This window comes from Schistocerca nitens, chromosome 6, assembly GCF_023898315.1.
Source record: "Schistocerca nitens isolate TAMUIC-IGC-003100 chromosome 6, iqSchNite1.1, whole genome shotgun sequence".
NCBI lineage: Eukaryota > Metazoa > Arthropoda > Insecta > Orthoptera > Acrididae > Schistocerca > Schistocerca nitens.
In genome coordinates this window covers 656,319,295-656,342,262 of record NC_064619.1, presented here as the reverse complement: position 1 = coordinate 656,342,262, position 22,968 = coordinate 656,319,295, and the positions used below count along the sequence as shown (strand labels likewise).

Genomic DNA, 22,968 nt, shown 5'->3' with positions numbered 1-22,968 from the left:
ACATTGAGACATTTGCCGTGGCGTGCGATCAGTTTGAAGAAACCACTCTGGTAAAACTTTGTGCCCTGCGGTGCAAGAAAACGTCGCACGGCCTGCTCCATTTCTGCATTGCTTTGGATGTGGAGGAACGCCTACTTTGACGTCCATCCTCCACACTCTGCCTTCCTTCTCTGAACATGCAACACCAGTGACCAAACGTAACGAGACATGAGCTCTTTACCGTACACTGTCTGTAGGCGTTCATGGATTACTGACACTTCCTCCACACGTGCCCAATCGTACTGGATAACGGCAGGCACTTCCATTGGCGACGACACTGTCAGTACAACGTCCATCTGCCAAAGTGAGGTTTCCTCGAATAACCTCGGGCACGCAGGTCTACTGTTACTATCTCTACTCGTCGACCTGCGCGTGCGTCGTCCTCTTCCGACGACGCCCATTCCGTCGTTGAACCAGCAACGGGTGTGGATTGTTAAGGCGTCCGTTTGTGTCATCTGATGTATCCTCTGCTCTTGCAAAAACAATTACGAAATTTATTTTCGAAACATCCCCCAGAGTGCTGCTGAAGATGAATAAGTGAAGAGAGAAAAGTATCGAATGTCATCAGTCTGTTATTCACCACTCAGGACGGAATATGTGTACTCCACCTACCGTGAACCCTATGTGCCAGTGTGAAAATGTGTTCTAAATCTTCGCGCAGCGTCTACCTGAGGATGGACATGGATACCAGGCCGCTATTCCCATAGTGGGATGTGAGAAACCGCCTAAAAACAAGATCCAGGCTGACCGGCTCACTGGCCCTCGTCGTTGATCAGCGAGGCGGATTCGATCGGGGTGAAGTTTGCCTTCTCGAGTCCCGGAAACGGCACGTCAACACATTCAGCTATCGATCCGGGTCCGGACGGTCGCACATAGGTGTTTTATGCTAGTTACTGTTTCCTGTGATATATCACCTCTAGTTTAATCGAACATTAGCAGATCTACTCTCCTATGTATGCGCAAAATGTGACATTTATTTATGTTCAGCTCCGATCGCCATTCCGTGCACCAACCATCTATCGTCTGTAGGTCTTCCTGAACTCCGCTACAGCCTCCTGGCGTTGGAACCTCCCTACAGACAACAGCATCTTCTGCGAATAGCTTCACTAAGCCCCTAACGTTGCCCGCTACATCATTAATACACAAGTAAAGCCCACTCACACGGACCCGTATTTACAATCTACCAGCTTCCACCATTCGACACAAATGATGGGTGTTCGAAGGGCCTTAAACCATCGAGCACGTATCATGTGGGACGCCTATAACCTGCAAACGGAAATGGACCACCTGTAGAATAACAGATATTCGTCTCAGCAAGTACAGAACCAGGAGGAGAATGAGACCTTGAAAACCACTGCTAATCTACTAGGAGCGTTTAATAAGCAATGCAACACATTTTTTCTTGAAATAAAGTTCGTTTTATTCAGGAGTCGAATACGCTGTATTATTTCCCACTGTTTTGATTACAAAAACTTATTTTTGAATATAATCTGTGTTCAATGGACAGCCTTGCGACACCATACTGGGAGGCCCTGTACGTTCGCACAGTAGCACTCCACTGTGCGACGTTGGAACCAATGTCTTGGTGCAGTAACCTCCCGATCATCCATGCACTGCCTTCCACTGGGTGCATCGTTCATCCTTCACCCTTCATTGAGAGTGTCCGCACGGCAAGCATGGCACGAGTGACAACTGTGTGCGGCCGGCCGGCACGCGAGATATCGGACAGCGCGATCTTGTTGCGCCGGTGGCTGACGCCTCGCCCAACGGATCACCGTGCTTTTGCTGCGATGCTCCGGTTTTCCACCAAAAGAAACTCAATGACAGTTCTCTGCTTGGACTGCACCTCCTATACAGACGCCACTTTGAAGGCTATGTATAGCGCCGCTACCTATCGGAAATTCATGAAATTGTAAGGGCTGAAGGGAAATATTCTACGATGCCCCACAACAAATTCCACAATTTTCCAACCGAAATTCTCTAAGAAAAAAATTTGTTACATTATCTATTGAACGCCCGTCGTACCATACGACGTGTGATCAAACAAAACGGTGAACGATTTATTTTTTTTAATTTTTTTTTTTTTTTTTTTTTTTTTTTTTACGGCAACTGCCGATGTTACAACCACTTGATGTAATTTTGACGACTGTCTCATACGTTGTCACAGGCAGCGTTTAGTGGGAAAACGTTCTGACTTGTCAGTCATCGTTAACAGACGCTAGAGTAACGCTGTGTTTATCGTCTCTGTCACGCATAATCAATTTCGAATAACATTAAGTTCTGTTTCAGTTTACAAAACAGTGGCAAAGAAACTCATGAAATGTTAAAATTGGTGTACGGTGAAAATGCTATAACGCTGAAGACTGTTTACAAGTGGTATGAGCGATTTAAAATTGGAAATGAGTCGATAGAAAACGAGCAACGGTCGGAACGTCCACTAACCTCAAAAACAGAAGAAAACGTGTATAAAGTGGAAAAAATTGTTCTTCCAAAGAGGTGAATAACTATCCGAGAACTTACCTGAGAGTCCGCATGTCGTGGTCGTGCGGTAGCGTTCTCGCTTCCCACGCCCGGGTTCCCGGGTTCGATTCCCGGCGGGGTCAGGGATTTTCTCTGCCTCGTGATGACTGGGTGTTGTGTGCTGTCCTTAGGTTAGTTAGGTTTAAGTAGTTCTAAGTTTTAGGGGACTGATGACCATAGATGTTAAGTCCCATAGTGCTCAGAGCCATCTGAACCATTTGAACTTACCTGAGAATTTAACAACTCCTACTGGTCAGTGCAAAGCATTTTAACCGATAATTTGCAAATGAGACTAGTGAGTGCAAAATTTGTTCCCAGACTTTGGAGCGATAAACAGAAGGAAAATCATGTGTCAGTTTGCACGTAGTTGAAGGATCGTCTTCATTCAGATCCGGACATCATGTCCAAAATACGAGCGTTGTCCAGAAAGTAAGTTCCGATCGGTCGCGAAATGGAAACCACGATGAAACCAGAAACGTTTTATTTGCGACCTTACACCTACTTCTGTACATAGTTGTCCCTCCAACTTCGAGTTTTGTCGTAGTGTTGTATCAACTTTACAATATCCTCGTCTCAGAAAGCAGCCGCCTGTGCTTTCGGCCAGTTACCTGCACTGGTCTGCAGCTCGTTGTCTGTGGAAAATTTTTGTCTTCATAGCCAGCGGTTCTTGTGAGCAGAGATGAGACTCAGGGGGAGCCAATTACGGACTGTATTGTGGGTGAGCAAACACTTCTCATCGGAAACGCTGCAGGAGCGTCTTCATTGCCCCTGCAGTGTGCGGCAGAGAATTGGCGTGAAGAAGGAACTGCTCGACAGTTGTGTTATGTGGGCTGCATGACACAGGCGAAATCTCTAACCAGGTTCTCATACTTGGCATGAGACGCTATTCCCTGCATCTTTACTGTTCACTCAGAACTGAAAAGAGCGTCGCGACACGTTCGACGAACGTACAAGAAACGCTGCCCAACACATCTGTGCAAAGCTTCATCGGATTTTACCAGTGGTTTTTGATTTCGCGACCGATCGGAACTTATTTTCTGGACAATCCACGGAGTACTTGGTGGCGGAACTTGGGTCTATGGGTATTACCGTGAGACGAAAATTCGGAGTTCCCCGTGAAAAACCAGTGCGCCTCCTCGCCCTAAAAAAGGAGCGTCAATCAAAATCGAATATCAAAGTCATGCACATGTGTTCCTTTTTCGATATTGAGGGTATAGTGCTATAAGAGCTCGTTCCAAGGGAAACAACTATAAACGCCGAATTTTATAAGGACGTATTGCAGCGTTTACGAAACGATGTTCGAGCAAAGAGACCAGAAAAATGGGCCAATGGCCTCGTTCTTCATCACGAGAGTATCCGTGCCACACATCGCTTTTAATTTGCGAGCTTCTGCCCGGAAAAAGTCTTCCTGTCTGTTCATATCCGCCTTACACACCAGATTTAGCAATGCGATTCTGGCTCTTCTCAATTTTTCCTTTTCAGTCTCAACTCTGTTGATGCTCAAACAGTACCGGTACTGTAAGCCCGCCGCTTTTTCTGATTGTTCATCACATTCACCAGTTTTCCCACGTAACATAATAGTCTGTTTCATCATCATTGTACAACTTTCTGGCTTATACATTCCTATACTTTTTTTTAGTTATTTATTTGCTCAGAGCTCCTTTGTAAATTTCAAATGGTTCAAATGGCTCTGAGCACTATGGGACTTAACTTCTGAGGTCATCAGTCCCCTAGAACTTAGAACTACTTAAACCTAACTAACCTAAGGACATCACACACATCCATGCCCGATGCAGGATTCGAACCTGCGACCGTAGCGATCGCGCGGGTCCAGACTGTAGCGCCTAGAACCGCTCGGCCGCTGTAAATTCATCTTGCTTGTGCATTTGTATCGATTTATATATATATTCATAAAATGACACATCTCTTTGAACAGCAATCTTTGTATAGCTACGAACTCTCGTTGATATTGTGTGGATTATCTATTTAGTATTAAGTTATCTGAGGATACACTAGAGAGTCGAAAGCCGGTTCATAACGAACTAGTATTAAATATTACTGTGGAAAGCCAATACTGGGTATTTAAGTTTTTAATATGTCTAACTTCCTCCAAGTACCGATGGCATATTCCATAAACATTAATCGTAATTGCTTCAAACCGATTTCGAAGCTTTGTGCATTGGCAGTCTATTCAGCAGGAAAAGTCAGATATTAAAGAATAATACTTAATTTGTATGTATAGTTATTGAGAAAATTAGTTGTTCTTATTTCTTTGCTACATTCTAGCTGCAGCTTGAGACTAGATAATCTTTAAATAAAAAATTGCTACACCTCAAATAAGTTTACAGGCTCAATTTATTAACTTTTAACTGTTTCTTTACGAAATAAAAATTACATAGAGGTGACGTCTTCCGTAATGTACTGTACCAGTTCTAATAGCTGCATTCACACTGCAGTCTGATAGGCTGTACTGAGTCGTGTTGGGGGTGCAGTCGCCGAAATATAAATGTATTTTTAACTACGTGGACCGATACAGCATTATTAACAATAACATTTTAACTTAGTTATATTACAAACCGTGGTTACGTAATTATCTGAATGCACCATGGCGTACGAGACAAAATATAATTACAGTTTCATTGGTAAGAATAAATAAGTTTGTATACTTTCAAATCAAAATTTACATCGTAAGTATCTCTACCAATTAAAATTATAAACTCTTAATTGTGACATAGTTACTTTAGCTTACGCTTTTCAAACATTTCTATCTAACCTTCTTATCATGTACTGTCGTTTCATGCTTTCTACTTCTACTTCAAATTACGAAAGAAACTGAGAATATAACAAGTATTTATATGACAAACAATCATTCGTTTTAGCAAAACTGGGTAAAGATACCGTTAATTAATTTTCCATGTAACATAGTGAATAGTAATTGACGTGGTCGAGCAATAAAATGCTTTTATAAATATTTACATCTGTCTAAAAACGTGTATCAAGTTATTTCTTAAACAGATGTATCGCGTAGTACTGTAAACGAGCCTCAATCTGGTCCGTTACAAACTGTACCGTGTGACAGGGTGGCGACAGCTACCGGTCGCGCGGGGAATGAGTTACGGGAGTTTGGCATGGAAACAGACTCCCTCGGTTAAATCAGATCAGATTAATGGGTCGCTGAATCTTAATGAACACGGCGCCTGCTAAAGTCACGGCGGTACAGATTGCCCTGTTTTGAATAACGCGTGCGAGCAACTAATATATCATCAACTTAGCAGGCAATACCAGGCACGCCGTTCCCACATGCGCCAAACAATTCTTAATACTGTTGCAATTTAATAAAGTCATCAGTCACAATGTGCTTTAACCACTCTTTTCGCTTCTTCGGGAACCACACACAGTCTTCAGATTCCTTGGATTTGACCCTCACATCGCAGCCATTTGGTATAGCAGATCCCCGATGGCGCCGAGTGGGCGAAAACAAGTCCCAGCAATTTACATTTCTGCTCGTTTAAATTTGGAATAACGTGACCAAGACCTGACGAGTCCAGTAATTGGGGTAGGTGCAGTGTCTGTGGTATAAGTAATCAAGAGGTGAGAAACCGTGGGAGGAAGGGAACACGGTAATTATTTATTGGCTGCATTACATTATTTTCCAGTGACATTTAAATAACTGCTACCTTTGCATATCTTACCATACCGTGCTCCGAAATGCCACAAGGCAGATTCGTCGCCAAGAAAATTGGGTACGAATAACACAGGTAAATTTCGGGTTTAATGTTGACGCATGGATAGGACATTCGTCCTACATGATACTAGCCGTTACCGTGTTTTACACTTTCAAGACCGAATTAGTTTCCATATCTTATATTACTGTAATAATTGTTGGATTTTTTTCCTTGAAAGCGTGCTGAGTACGAAAATGTTGCTAATTTTACCGTATTATTTGTAACTTTATGATTATTTTATGTGCGACGTACATTGGATACAGTACCTATATATACCTGTCTTTCCACCTGGAGCGACACATGGCAAAAGCTTGTGTCTCCACACAAGTATGATGCGTCCTTCCATGATTTCCTTCCTGTGCCAATCTCTTCATCTCAGAGTAACACTTGCGCACAACAGTCCCGAGAATTCCTCGGGTATACCCCAGTCTGTCTTCCCTTCAGCTTTTGGCACCAATGGCTCCCTCTAGTAACATGGAAGTTATTTCCGTACACCTTAAGAGAAGCGCCTGATTTTCACCTCGACTCAATTCAGTGATACATTAAAGTGGTGCTATCTTGTTGTATCCAAAGAGACAAGCACGTAGACAGTCTGAGAACGATGGTGTGAGGGCTTGCGTAGCTCTTCGACCCAGCCGAACGCACGGCATGCCTCGTGAGAGGCTGTTATAGTTTGTGGCAGCCAGTCACCGCTTGCCGCGACGGGTCGCTTTGAACCAACACCGACTCAAAGGAAGGGCTCGGCGCTTGTTCGTGACGTCACGTCAGCTAGGCACGGCGAACGCCAGGTCTGTTGCAAGCATACTCATAATGGTGGTGTCTCCCTCTCTGACACAGGAAAATGAAACTATTGGCGGTAGTTGACCAACACACATTGTTCTGAGAGATTTCTGCAATCAATTAATTGTGCAATTCATTACACTTCTTAACAAATAGTGTACTCCTGAACTTAAATTTCCACCTGTTTTAAAGACTGACATACAAAAACAACTTCATGGTCCAGCATCAAAGAATTCGTGCTTCTTTACCGTATTTGTAAATCTGAGGAAGTTACGTTTGTACTGGGTTGCTTTTACAAGAAACTGTGAACATATTGGTGCTCTTGTTTAGGTATCTTGGTTGCCTATGGGGTGAGGAGCACTGAATGTTAATGAAATATCTTGCGTTTGTACACGTTTGGGGGTGGGGGTGGGGGACAGAAGAAGAGGCAAAAGAGAGATACTTGTTTTATCAAATAAAATTTTTTTATCTTATAAAGTTTCTCCTTTCAGTTGCAAGAGGGGAATACTTATCTTTTCTAATGTGCATGTTTAAAAAAGTTTAAGCTCAGCAGTATTTTCGATGTATGAAGCTATTTTGTTTCCTGTTTAGAATTCCTTTCGTTGAAAATGACTGTAATCTAATGACTGGCAACAGTTGGACATTTACACATGTAAATTAGTTCACATTTCCAGTGACGATGTCAAACGAAAATAAATAAATAAATGAAAGAAACGAGTTAATTGTAAGGGGGTTGGGGTAAGTTTCGATGGCAAAATGGATCAAGTAAATATAGTTAATTGAATGTAAAATTTCCGAAGCTTGCAATGGGGCAAAGCATCTTCTCATATTGATCTAAGTTTGTTTCGACAAGATTCAGTAATACAGAACTATGATCTTCAAAACAATACCAAACATTTTGTCCAAAAATAAGAGATTTATAGTGATAAGCACGCCCAGGCGTTTCTGCCTGCAATAGACCTGGCGTTCGCCGTGCCTAGCTGACGTGACGTCACCAACAAGCGCCGAGGCCTTCCTTTGAGTCGGTGTTGTTTGAACTCGGCGAGATGTAGAGCCAGTTTACTCGCGAGTTTGTTCGTGTTCTTTCTTGCTTCTGCTCGGGCATTTGGTAGTAGGTTTCTGTTTCACATCATGCTGCTTCAGATGTGTTGGTGAGATTGCTACCTGCTATTGGCTTAGGCAAAACATTTGAACGGGCTAGAGTCTTGCGTCCACAGGACCGGAATATCCATACATCCAGGAGCATGCTAGATCAGTGGCGGATACATATGAGGGGCGCCCCCCCCCCCCTCAATCCCGCCCCCTACCCCCCGCCCTTGCGCGTCCGGGGGCCGCCCGCATTGCCACTCGCGCAGTCCCCGCCAGTCAGCTCGCACGCTTATTGTTCGTTTCGTTCGTCAGTCGACTCGACTGAATCGAGTTATCGAGTAGTGGTACTTTCCTATTTAGACCGCGCATCCGCGTCATCATATTTTATACGTTTCTGTCTGGCACATAGACAGCTAACACATACCTACGAAGAAAGTCGCGGCCATTCTAGTGAACTCGATACTTTATCCAGTGTGTCATTTCTTCGAGTAAAGTCGCGAATATTCTACTGTTTTACAGAGAACCTTCGAGATCGACAATGGAGGAGGATCGACTAAATGGCTTAGCTCCGTTGAACACTCACCCCGACATTGATTGTCGTTTTGACGATGTAATTAACCAATTTGCCAGGAAGAATAGGCGCATAGAATTCCTCATTTAAGGAAGAGAACCACAATTGAAACTTTTTTATACCATAAGTTGGCATTGTCTTGCATATGCGTATAATCAGTTTAAATATAACTTTGTTAAACTTTGCATGTGACTTGATTATTTTTTATTACGTTAAAAGCTCAAGATATCTTTAGCGACCCCTCCTTGAGGTTTTTCTGTTTCCGCCACTGTGCTCGATATTAAAACCCAATCTCATTCAACAAGTCAGTTTGATTCTTTGAAATCAGTGTTTTGTGTGTTCTATAAATTCATCTATTTCTTTTGTGTTTAATTTTAATTTCGGCACTCATTAATGAGATAGTGTTCAAAAATGGCTCTGAGCACTATGGGACTCAACTGCTGTGGTCATTAGTCCCCTAGAACTTAGAACTACTTAAACCTAACTAACCTAAGGACATCACACACATCCATGCCCGAGGCAGGATTCGAACCTGCGACCGTAGCAGTCGCCCGGTTCCGGACTGCGCGCCTAGAACCGCGAGACCACCGCGGCCGGCTGAGATAGTGTGTAAGCCTGCTTATTCTGTAGAAGGAGTTGTTTTCTGATAGAGTAATTAACCCATTTTTCGAATCGTCATTTGTTCTTTTCCCACAACCACGTGCTTACGTTAGCTCACGGCCCCCATTAGACCAAACTATATTCCATGCGGTGTTTAATTATGCAGAAATATAGCCAACATAAGCTAAAGATCAGTTCTCACCTAATGCTCAGACAAAAGCGTGTTTATGTTGAGAGATAAGTGCTTTTTTAAATGTGGAACTTTAAGTGTTGTTTCAGGTAGTAAAAACTGCATAAACATGTTAGTATTATACGATTTCTATTACACAAAGAGTTCATTATATTTGCAGTCCTTTAGTTTCACTTGCCCATCTTGTAGTACTAACTAAGAATTTCCTTTTCACAAGGAGACCACCCGGCAATCAGATTTTTGTAATTTTTTATATTTATGGTACATGAAGTTCAGAACGCAAATATCACTCGACTAAGCAATTCGAGGTAACTCTCAAAAATTCTCGAAAGAATGGACTTTGAAGATTTAGGAAGAACTGCAATTCTCTAAAATTAAGACAGTTTCCACAATGGGCCACATGGCTCAGTATTTAGCGTCAGAGAATAGTAATTGATTAATCAGTGGATCGCCGATTCAAATATTACTATCAACTTTTTTCCTTACGTTTTTCTCGTTAAGTTCTAATACCTTTGCTATTTAAACACAAAATTTATCAAGTATATGCTAATTAATACATACATGATGATCACATTTAATGAAAAATGAACGTCTTCTGGTTTCTAATTACGTATTTCATGCATTGCAAGTATAAATTCTTAATTATCGATTTTTATAAAACGTTGTTAATAAATTCGTAAATTTTTAATCTACACAAGCTTTGATAGTAATTTTTATAAAAGGCTGTTAGTAAATTTGTAATTTCTAAATTTACACTATCTTTATTAACCTTTTTTTATAAAAAATAGATGATTAAGAACTTATTTTTGCAGTGGATGCAATATATAATGGAAAAGAACTAAACGAAGGAAAGAAGATAGGGGGGATTCGGACAAGCTGTCCATTCATTATCCAATGACTATTCTCCGACGCTACCTGCTGAGCCTCTTGGCCCGTTATGAAAATTGCCTTAATACCAGTAAATTACGTTTCCTCGGAAATAATCAGAGTCGATTTTCGAGCGCTGAACTGCCTTGGAGGATTCATATTTGAGTTCTGAACTTCATGTACCATAAATACAAAAAAAACATTACCAAAAACAGATTGCCGGGTGGTCTCCTTGCCACTCACGAGTCTGTTTTCTGTTGCACTTGCGAAGGTTGACTGTTGTCGCCTTTCAATTACAGTCATTTGCGTTTTCACAAGGGTTTAGCCGGAAAAATGGCTGTTATCAGTTACACGTAGTCCAAAATTTTGGTTAAAGTGAATGAAGACAACAGATGTATTTCAATGTCGCATTATACTGTCTCGTGTTGTGGACAGTACTTTCCATATGTTCCTTTCCTCGCAGATTCTGCAGAGAGCCTGCTCGTTTCTTAGCTTACCAGTTCACTTAATTTTTGGCTTCCCTCTGTAACATTACATGTCAGTCTTTTCGTTTTTTTTTTTTCCTCAGTCCATGGTACACTTGAGTACAAACCTTATCTCCACACGTACATTGTCAGAAATTGCTTTCTCGTGTTGAGGCCTATGTTTGTTCACACAGTGAGGAATTCTCTCGTCGCCTGTGCTAGTATACATCTTGTGTCCTACTTATCTATTTTTGTATCCACGGTACTCACCGACTGGAAGTTAAAAGAATGTGTGAGATACGGATAATCAGAATGCGTGTCTATAAACTGAAAACAGTCTGCCTTTTCCACTCACAAACAAAAATTTCCGTACAGTGCCTGCTTAGCGCTGATACATTTGACGAAAGTATAGGCTAACAAATGAAAAAGCGACCGAAGAGATGAAGATTTTCAGCGATTACGATGCGAAACGCCTTGACGAGTTTAAAAGGAAAATACAGCAAATAGTGAGCTGACACAGCATTGCGCTACCCGTACGGTAAAACTATTCAATATTCTCGACGTGGATCGAAAGTATCACGAACACGCACGGAGAGGTCACTACAAGCTAGTCAAAGCAGGAGAGGCAGGAAGAGAGGTGGACACAGCACAATGAGCTGACGAGCTTTTAATAACCATCAGAGCTAACAGCCACGCCAGATGGGGCAGCAGAGGCTAGTTGAGAAAGGTCTTTGACCCACGGTTGGATGCCTTAAGTCTGTCTGGGACATATGTGACACTATAAACAAAAATTTTCTTCCAGTTATTAGCAAAATTTTTTAAACGTGAGAACAATATAACATGCGGCTAAATAATTATTTTGGACCCAAATGTGCGAATTCCGCCAATCTCCCACAGTTAAAGTGCAATGGTGCATAGTCACATACATCTCGTGTATTACTGACACTGCTTTGGAATACCTCATTTCGTATTAATTAATGCAAATATCACATTGAAATTTCTTTGCGTACTTGGTACTAAGTCGAAAACTAAACTTCTTTCCTCATTAGAGCGTTTTAGTTGTCAAGTGTTAAGTAATACGCTCGCTGAGATTGAGTAGCTTCAAAACAACATTTTCAGTTTTGAGTGAAGCCAAAACGTTGAGATTGTCTGCTAACACGGTGTTTCAGACACGGTTTTGGATCAAATTCAGTTTTTAAAATAACCTATTTGTCCTGCTCTTTATGGTCATAAGCGATAAGTGCATCCATAGAGAGATCTCCATACATAAAAACAGTTTTAGATGAGATTAAGTATGGGAGAAATCAGCTTCCCACGAAATGGCGATCCGCCATAAATGGTGAGGTATCTGTATCTACATCTGTGTCTACATATTTCACAGGCCACCATACGGTGCGTGGTGCAGTGTACCCTGCACCACTACTTGTCATTTTCTTTTCGACTCGAGCAAACAGAGCGAGGGAAAAACTACTATCCATATGCCTCCGTACTAGCCCTAGTTTCTCGGATCTTACAATCGTGGTCCTTACGCGGAATGTATGTTTACGTAAATAGAGAAGTTCTGCCGTTAGCTCAGAGTGTCGGATCTCTAAATAGTGTTCCTTGAATACAACGTCGCCTTCCCTCCAGAAATTCCCAGTTGAGTTCCCGAAGCATATGCGTACTCGTAGTATTTACTGTCAAAAACAGTCTTTATCACAATCTATTTATTACGGTGACCGGTTTCGACCACCACTGTGTTTATCTTCAGACATACAAGTCGTATACAAAGCTTTAATTAGAGGGCTACGTCTTCTTCTCTTCTTCGGTTATCAACCCACAGGTTGGTTGGCAGCAGCACGCCATTCCGTTCTTTTGTCAACTTTCTTCTTCATATCTGCATAGGTCTGGCACCCGATGTCATTTATTACTTGTTGAATGTAGCTTAATCTAGGTCGTCCTCGGCGAGTTCTTCCTTCAATGATTCCTTCTAATATTCTCTTAATGAAATTGTTATGCCGTAAAATGTGACCTATGAAGGTTATTCTTCTTTTCTGTATATTTCGCCAAAGAGATCTGTTTTCTTTCACTCTTCTGAGGACATCTTCGTTTGTAGCCTTGTCTCGCCAGCTGATTTTTTCCATTCTCCGGTAGCACCACATTTCGAATGCCTCTAATCTTCTCTTTTCTTCTTTTCCACTAGTCCAAGTTTCACATCCGTAAAGGGCTGTACTCCACACATAGGTTTTCATGACTCTCTTTCTTACGTCTAAACTAACATTTCTACTCGTCAGTAAGTTTCTTTTTCCATTGAATGCTATTTTGGCAAGTTGTATTCTGTTTTTAATGTCACTTTTGCTCCTTCCATCTGCTGTTATTTTGCTACCTAAGTAGTTAAATTCTGTAACCTGCCCTAGTTTCTCTCCCTTTATTGTTATTCGTATGGGTTCATTGTAGTTCAGGGCGCCACTCACCATCACTTTAGTCTTTTTCTTATTTATTTTCATTCCATACTGTTCTTTTAAGGTGTTTTCCATTTCATTGAGTGCGGCTTCTAAATCTTCTTTCCTTTCTGTAATTATGGCGATATCATCTGCATATCGCAACATATCTATTTTCATTCCGTTAAGTTTTATTCCTACTTCAATATTCTCTCTTATTTTATCTATTGCTTCTTGGATATATGCGTTGAAAATTACTGGAGATAGTGGGCATCCCTGTCTCACTCCTTTCCTTATTCTTGCTGTTTCTTCTTTGTTTTCCTTCTTAACTAAGGCTGTTTCATTTTGGTATATTTTAAAGATTATCCTTCTATCACTATATTTCAGACCAGCCTTCTTCAGAATTCTAAACATTTCTGGCCATACAACATTGTCAAATGCCTTTTCGAGGTCTACGAAGGCTATAAATACTTGTTTGTTTTTGGAAATTTGTTTCTCAATTATTAGTCTTAAAGATAAGATTGCTTCCCTCGTCCCTACACCGCTTCTAAAACCGAATTGGTCTTCACTTAGAGTGCTATTCAATTGGTTTTCAACTCTTTTCAAAATTATTCTTATTAGAATTTTTGATGCGTGTGAAAGAAGACTGAGTGTTCGATGGTTTTCACAGTCCATAGTAGATGCTTTCTTAGGTATGGGGAATATGATGCATTTCTGATAGTCTTCAGGAACTTCACCTGTTTTGTATATTTTCTGTATGAGTTGCAGTAATGTAGCTTTCATTTTGTCTCCTGATTTCTTAATTAGTTCAGAAGGTATATCATCAACACCTGCCGCTTTCTTATCTGGTAGTTCTTTTAGTGCTTTTTCAAATTCATCTTTCAGAATTGTGTCCCCTAGTTCTTCTTTCTCTACTTCTTCGCTTAATTCTATCATATTATCTGTTAGAGGGTCTCCTTGATATAGCTCTTCAATGTATTCTTGCCATCTCTTCAGCGTGTCATATCCAAATAGTACCTTGCCCTCTTTGTTCTTTATAGTTCCTGAAGATTTTACTTTCCGTTTAGCAAAGTTTTGTTTTATTGTTCTGTAGGCCAAGTCAGTTTTTCCTTTAACCATGTTTTCCTCCACCTCTTTACAAATGCTGTTGAGGTAATTTTCTTTTGCTTTCCTAGATTCTCTGTTTATTTGGTTTCTAAGCTTTCTATATTTGTTTTCGCTTTGCTCGTCAGAGGCATTTTTGTATAGTCTTCTTTCTTCCATTAGACAAATTATTTCAGGTGTTATCCACTCTTTCCTGTTTACAGGTTTGGCTTTCCCAATAAATTCTTCTGCTGCTTTATGTATGCCTTCTTTGATTTGTTTCCACTCCTCGTTAGTACTCCCGGGAATAATGTTTGATGCCATCTCATCAGTTTTCCGTGCATAAGGGATCACTAGTTCTTCAGACTTTAGGTTATCTCTGTTCCATACTTTGTTCGTTTTTCTCTCTAATCGCTTGAGTTTGAGTAAGCATTTCATCATTACAAGGTTGTGATCACTATTAATATCCGCAGACGGGTAGCTTCTGCAATCCTTGATTTGGTTTTTAAAACGCGATTTTACTAATATATAGTCGATTTGGTGTCTTCTAGTATCTCCTGGGGCTTTCCACGTGTACCTTCTTCTTTTATGGTGGTTGAAAAGGGAGTTCGCTATGACCAACTTGTTTTTGGCACAAAATTCAATTAGCCGGCTTCCTCTTTCGTTCCTATCTCCTAGACCATATTTCCCTACAATTCCGTCAACTTTCTCTTCTCCAACACTAGCATTCCAATCTCCCATTATAATTAAGTTCTCTTCACCTTTAACATAATTTATAACTTTGTTGATGTCTTCATACACTGTTTCTATTACATCGTCTTCTTCTGCCGATGTCGGCATATAGACTTGTACTATTACCGTGTTCTTTGGTTTGGTTCCAATTTTGACTAGTATTATCCTAGAGTTAAATTGCACATATCCTGTGACTAGATTCCCGAGTTTTCCTTTTAGAATTATTCCAACTCCACCGATTCCAGTTGTTCCTTGGTTAGTACCTGTATGAATGATACGATAATTTCCTGATCTGAAGTCTCCTGGTTCAGGCCATCGCATCTCAGATATTCCTATTATGTCTGTTCCCATTCTGTCCATCTCTAGTTTGAGGTTCTCTAATTTCCCGCATTGGAGGAGTGTTCTTACATTCCATGTTGCTATTTTTAGTGTATTCTTCAACTTTGCCTGACCTTCCATTGTCCCCACCCGGAGATCCGATTGGGGGACTATTACTCCGGATTTATGTTTAACAGAAGATTCTGGCATGGTGCGCTACTGATTCTTGGGATATCTTGAGTGATCTTTAATGGAGTGGTTTCCCGTTGCCTTCTCCATCCTATGCCGTTGACTGTGAAGTTCTTCCGCCTTTAGGAGCAATTTCTCACTCCAAGGACAAGAGAGTGCCCTGCCTCTATCCGCTCATCCGCTCTCTTTGAGACCGTTGGCACTTGATAGGGGGGGTTTCCTTATCCCGGGAAACATTCGGTCGTCAGAGCCTCGTTAGCTACGTACATTAAAGAAAATACATAAAGTTATAAAGCTATAAAACGGTCACCGTAATAAATAAATTGTGATCAAGACTGTTTTCGATAGTGAATATTTGTAACACATTGATCACTGTTCACTCCCACAATGTATTCAAAAATGATATGCGTAGTACCTTGCTTCTTGTTCGAACCTACCGGTAACAGATCTAGCTAGTTAAATCTTTCCAAAGGCTCTCGAATTTCTACCAACCTTTGCCTGTCTTCATTTACGCGATATTTTCAACCGGAACCTTGATGACGAGTATGTCTGCGCTTACATTCGCATGCTGTCCAACATTGGGGCACTGTCCCATCCGAAACCGACTCAAGGCTGCATATTGCACCCAGGCCAAATGGACCCACAATGAGGCCACAATGAGGCCCCTTTTAGTCTGTCAGGTGCTGATAACGCTCTCTCATACGTCTACGCAGCATCTCCGTTTCCTTCGGTGATCTTTCAACATCTGAGGCCGTTACAAACTCCATCAGGGCTAGGAACAACACTGAACACAACCAACACTAATTTACTCTGCTGGCAGCTCTACCTGTCACAGCGAATAGCACCTCTATAATCATTTACGTTCCCGCCTATGGTGTTTACGTGTACGAAGTTACACTGACATCAGATAGTGTCTTCTGGGTGCTTCGCTTTATCTGTAATTCAGTGTATGTTGGATACTCTTAAGACAAAAAAAGACGCGTCAGGAAGGAATTATCCGAATGGGACGGAAGACGGTAAGATGTGATGAACATGTACAAACAAAAAAATAATTACAATTCCAGAAAAAGGTGGATGATTTCGGTGATTTACTGAAGAGGAACGGCTTCACAAATTGAGCAAGTTAATAACGCGTTGCTCCAACTCTTACCCTTATGCAAGAAGTTATTCGGCTTGGGACTGATTGATACAGTTGTTGGATGTAGGTCGACAATATTCGATGCCCCGTTTTGTTCATCTTCATGATAAGCCATCCTCGGGTTCCATTTCAGCCATATAATGCCCGCCCGCACACGGCGAGAGTTTCTGCTGCATGTCTTCGTGCTTTCCGTGCCCTACCTTGGCCAGAAAAGTTGCCACATCTCTCCCGAATTGAGACCATTTGGAGCAGTACGGGCAGGGCAGCCCAACCAGCTCGGGATTTTGACGATCTAACTCGCCAATTGGACAGAATTTGGCACAATATCTATCTGAAGGACATACAACTCTATCAATGCCAAGCCGATTAACTTTTTTCACAAGCGCCAGAGGTGGATCAACGCGTTATTCACTTGCTCAATTTGTGAAGCTGCTTGTCTCGAATAAACCATCCAATGTTTCTGAAATTGTAATCATTTTTTTTTCTGTACGTGTACATCTACCGATTTCCCTCCCAATCGTATAATTCCTTCGTAGTGCGCCCTTTGTTATATCTTGGAGTGCAGGTATTCGTTCATTATCTTGAATAAAAAGGGCTGGTGAAGCGGATGTTCTTTCCCTTTGGAATGGGCCTTGTCGCATGAGGCAGGCCGCTGGATGCCCCACGGTCCAGGCGGGCGCCGGGCGGTGCAGGCAGCGGCGCACAAAGACCGCCTCAGCCCGGGCGGCGCCTGTGTTGGCACGTGGACGCCACGCGACGCGCACGCACAGCCCCGTCCCACTGGTTGCACGCCGGGGCAGCCACAGGCCGGGCAGTTCGGCTCCACAGCAGGTCCAGGCGGGCGCTGAGCCCATCTCCCGTTACCGCCCGCTGTCCGCGCACACGCACACTTCACAACGGTGTGTCAGAAATATTGATATTTACTACGTTACTAATCGATATTCCAACCTCGGTTGGTACTGCCAATACGTCGTCCGCCTCAATAGTTTTAATAGATAATGATGTATCGGAGATGTCGAAATTTACAACAACTTATTGTATCAGTCCGCAGCTCGTGGTCGTGCGGTAGCGTTGTCGCTTCCCGCGCCCGGGTTCGATTCCCGGCGGGGTCAGGGATTTTCTCTGCCTCGTGATGACTGGGTGTTCTGTGCTGTCCTTAGGTTAGTTGGGTTTAAGTAGTTCTAAGTTCTAGGGGACTGATGACCGTAGATGTTAAGTCCCATAGTGCTCAGAGCCATTTTGAACCACTTATTGTACCTATCCGCAGCTCGTGGTCTCGCGGTAGCGTTCTCGCCTTCCGAGCACGGGGTCCTGGGTTCGATTCCCGGCGGGATCAGGGATTTTTCCTGCCTCGAGATGACTGGATGTTGTTGTGTCGTCTTCATTATCATCATTCATCCCCATTACGGTCGGAGGAAGGCAATGGCAAACCACCTCCATTAGTACCTTGCCTAGTAAGGCGGCGCGGGTCTCCCGCGTCGCTCCCCTACGCTCTGTAAAGGAGTATGGGATTCATCATCATCATTGTATCTATACTCACGCTTCGTTTGATACTGTCGATATATCTGCAGTATCTGTGCATTAATGCGGTATTCCTAACTCTGATTTCTACTACAGACTCCTGGCCATTAAAACTGCAACGCTGTGAAAGCGGCGAGCTAGAGAAAATGACTTTCGTGCGTGGTTTTTGAAGATGTTGCACGGTGCATAAAACCCATCGGTAGTGGCATCTGAATCACGCTGTTTATTACCATAACCCTTTAATATAAGGTGCAATTAAAAAGTTCGATAAAATGGAAGAAAACGGTAGTAGGGGTCTTAACATCCCGTAGACGATGATGTAATTATACACGGTGCACGAAGCCGGCCGGTGTGGCCTTGCGGTTAAAGGCGCTTCAGTCTGGAACCGCGTGACCGCTACGGTCGCAGGTTCGAATCCTGCTTCGGGCATGGATGTGTGTGATGTCCTTAGGTTAGTTAGGTTTAAGTAGTTCTAAGTTCTAGGGGACTGATGACCACAGAAGTTAAGTCCAATAGTGCTCAGAGCCATTTTGAACGGTGCACGAAGTTGGATAGGGCAAGCTTCGCAAAGGAAGTCATCTACATTCTTATTCTAAGGGATCCATCAATTCAGCTCCCTTAATAGATTTAGGGAAACGAAGAAAACCGTAATGCGGGATCGACTGCCAGGGGCGTGAACCCCGTGCTCTCGTAGAATGACACCTCGTTCTAAAACGTTTCGACATTTGAATGTTATACACTTTGTAGGTATTGGCGTTCTATTTGGGAAAGCTATCACTCTCCGAGCATGTTTCATATACCATGAACCTAGACATGGTACATGGAACGCGCGGTCTAACATTCGCATATTTTTTTTATTGAAATTGTCGTGATCGTAGAAATTAATGACATGTTTGAGAGGTTTCACCTGCTAAGCAGCCGTCATCAGAACTAAACAACAGAAAATTTAAAAAAATGGTTCAAATGGCTCTGAGCACTATGGGACTTAACAGCTGAGGTCATCAGTCCCCTAGAAATCAGAACTGCTTAAACCTAACTAACCTAAGGACATCACACACATCCAAGCCCGAGGCAGGATTCGAACCTGCGACCGTAGCGTTCGCGCGGTTCCAGACAGTAGCGCCTAGAACCGCTCGGCCACCCCGGCCTGCAACAGAAAATACTGAACGCATATAGTTACTGTACAATATGAAAAATAAAAAAGTGCATACATACGGGCTGTAACATACCCACTAAGTCTGTTCCACAGTAATATTCTCAATATTACAAACTGCCTTTCACGCTTCTGATTCATGCTTATTACAGCAAGGTAGACTATATCAGTAGAGGGAGCAGGAACATGAACAGCCAAATAAATTTAAAATTTAAAATGAGAGTAGAACTTATTATTTAAAAGAGATGTACACTTCATAACTAGAATCAAAATAGTTTTACGTTTAGCAGGATAAACGCATGGCAGTTAAAAATCACCTAACCAAAAAATGTATTACATGCTAATCACAATGCATTCTAGGAATGGAAAGGTTTTTAGAACAAAGATCATGGTTGGATATAAATATAAATTTTATTTTCTTAATATCGCGTACTGATGTTTGTGTAGCTGTTTGTCCAATATGTCATTTGCAGTTCTTACTGTTTCCTCGTTGTTATGCCTCTATGAAAACTGTAGATGCTAAGAAGCACTGTATCACTGTCTACAAAGTATTCACCTGCTCCGACATTTTGTGACATAAGAGAAAATCATATACAACACGATGGCGGAACACATGAATACTTCATAAACAGTTACTCAATGTTTGTTACCAAACACATGCTTAGGGATATGATACGTTGGAAAAACAAAAATCGCAGGTGACAAACTTCAGAAAAATATCTTCTGATTTGCAACTCCATTTACATAATTATACATTTAAACGCAAAATCGGACATAAAGTGAGCTTCAGCCACAAGGTGAGTCTCTCACAGAAACTTTTTGATGAAACTTAGTCATCGCCCTGGAAAAGAAACATGCGACAGCGTAGCTACACTACTAGCCATTAAAATTGCTACACCACGAAGATGACGTGCTACAGACGCTAAATTTAACCGACAGGAAGAAGATGCTGTGATATGCAAATGATTAACTTTTCAGAGCATTCACACAACGCTGGCGCCGGTGGCGACACATACCGTGTGCTGACATGAGGAAAGTTTCCAACCAATTTCTCATACACAAACAGCAGCTGACCGGCGTTGCCTGGTGAAACGTTGTTGTGATGCCTCGTGTAAGGAAGAGAAATGCGTACCATCACGTTAACGACTTTGATAAAGGTCGGATTTAGCCTATCGCGATTGCGGTTTATCGTATTGCGACATTGCTGATCGCGTTGGTCGAGATCCAATGACTGGTAGCAGAATATGGAATATGTGGGTTCAGGAGGGTAATACGGAACGCCATGCTGGAACCCAACGGCCTCATATCACTAGCAGTCGAGATGACAGGCATCTTATGTGCATGGCTGTAACGGATCGTGCAGCCACGTCTCGATCCCTGAGTCAACAGATCGGGACGTTTCCAAGACAACAACCATCTGCACGAACAGTTCGATGACGTTTGCAGCAGCATGGACTATCAGCTCGGAGACCATGGCTGCGGTTACCCTTGATGCTGCATCACAGACAGGAGCGCCTGCGATGGTGTACTCAACGACGAACCTGGGTGCACGAATGGCAAAACGTCATTTTTTCGGATGAATCCAGGTTCTGTTTACAGCAACATGATGGTCTCATCCGTGTTTGGCGACATCGCGGTGTACGTACATCGGAAGCGTGTATTCGTCATCGCCATACTGGCGTATCACCCGGCGTGATGGTATGGGGTGCCATTGGTTACACGTCTCGGTCACCTCTTGTTCGCATTGACGGCACTTTGAACAGTGGACGCTACATTTCAGATGTGTTACGACCCGTGGCTCTACCCTTTATTCGATCCCTGCGATTCCCTACATTTCAACAGGATAATGCACGACCGCATGTTGCAGGTCCTGTACGGGTCTTTCTGGATACACAAAATGTTAGACTGCTGCCCTGGCCAGCACATTCTCCAGATCTCTTACCAATTGAAAACGTCTGGTCAATGGTGGCCGAGCAACTGGCTCGTCACAATACGCCAGTCACTACTCTTGATGAACTGTGGTATCGTGTTGAAGCTGCATGGGCAGCTGTACCTATACACACCACCCAAGCTCTGTTTGACTCAATGCCCAGGCGTATCAAGGAGGTGGTCGTTATGGGTAGCGTACTGATTTCTCAGGATCTATGCACCCAAATTGCGGGAACAGGTAATTACATGTCAGTTCTAGTATAATATATTTGTCCAATGAATACCCGTTTATCATCTGAATTTCTTCTTGGTGTAGCAATTTTAATGGCCAGTAGTGTACATTACGGTGTCCTAAGTGAGAAACATTTCGTGCTCGAAGCGTAGCATTTCCTCTCGCCGGTGTGCTTGTGCGTATATTTTATTATTCGCTGGTGTTGTTTGCAAACCAGACGCGGATGGATCGCGAAGATGGTCGGCGGCGACCGAATTTCAAGCTCGGGAAGATTAGGAGCGGTTGCCGCAATCAGCGGGAGTGACAGCAAACAGAGTGGCCGCGGAGCGAGGTGTCAACACGGAGAGTCGGTGCCGCCGTGTCAACAGCCAATTAGCGCCGCGAACCACTGCCGGGCCGCGCTTGCGTCACGAGCGTAGCCGCGGCACGGCTCCCGGCCCGTGGAGTGGCCCCTGGAGTAACTCGACCAGCACAGCTGTCCAGCACTGCTGCCCTAACACCGGAGGGGTTTTCAGTACAATACTGTCTACATAGCGCAAGAGCAGCGCATAGTGTAACTTCCTAGTTTTGAAAGGCTCACGTAAATCACCTTTCCTTCACTTCAATTCAGCACCAAGTGTTTGCAAGAAGAAAAAGGACCACAAAGCAAATTCGAATGAGACAGAAATTGGTAAATGTGATGCACATGCAAAGACAAAATAATGAATACAATTTCAGAAAAACTGAATGATTTATTCAAGTCAAAGAACTTCACAAATGGAGCAAGTCAATAACAATAAGGCGTTGGCCCTTATGTAAGCAGTTGTTGGTCTTGGCATTCCTGAAGGATATCGTGCCAAATTCTGTCCAACTGGTGAATTAGATCGAACAAATGCCGAGCTGGTTGGAGGCCGCTGAAACTCAGTTCTACAAACTTTCTCAATCTCGGAGAGATCAGGCGAACTTTCTGGCCACGGTAGGGTTTGGCAAGCACAAAATCAAGCAGCAGGAACTCTCGCCATGTGCATTATCTTCCTGAAATGTAAGACGACGACGGCTTGCCATGAAGGGCAAAAAACGAGCGCACAATGTCGTCGACGTACCGCTGTGCTGCAAGAATGCCGCGGATGACAACCAACGGAGTCCTATTATGAAATTAAATGGCACCCCAGAGCATGCCTCCTGATTGTAGGGCCGTATGGCGGGGACCAGTCACGTTACTATTCCACTAATGTCCAGAGCGTGTCTAGACTCCTAACCAAGGTACGAGCATATGGGATTGGTTCCCAAATATGTGAGTGGCTCGAAGACTTCTTAAGTAATAGAACCCAGTACGTTGTCGTCGATTGTGAGTGTTCATCGGAGGTGAGGGTATCATCTGGAGTGCCCCAGGGAAGTGTGGTAGGTCCGCTGTTGTTTTCTATCTACA

At 42.8% G+C, this 22,968-nt stretch overlaps 1 protein-coding gene across 1 annotated transcript in view; it reads left to right on the top strand.

Annotated features, from left to right (window-relative positions):
• Positions 1-22,968, top strand: part of LOC126263555 (breast cancer anti-estrogen resistance protein 3 homolog) — a 1,210,178-nt gene that overhangs the window by 176,919 nt on the left and 1,010,291 nt on the right. The window lies entirely within an intron of this gene.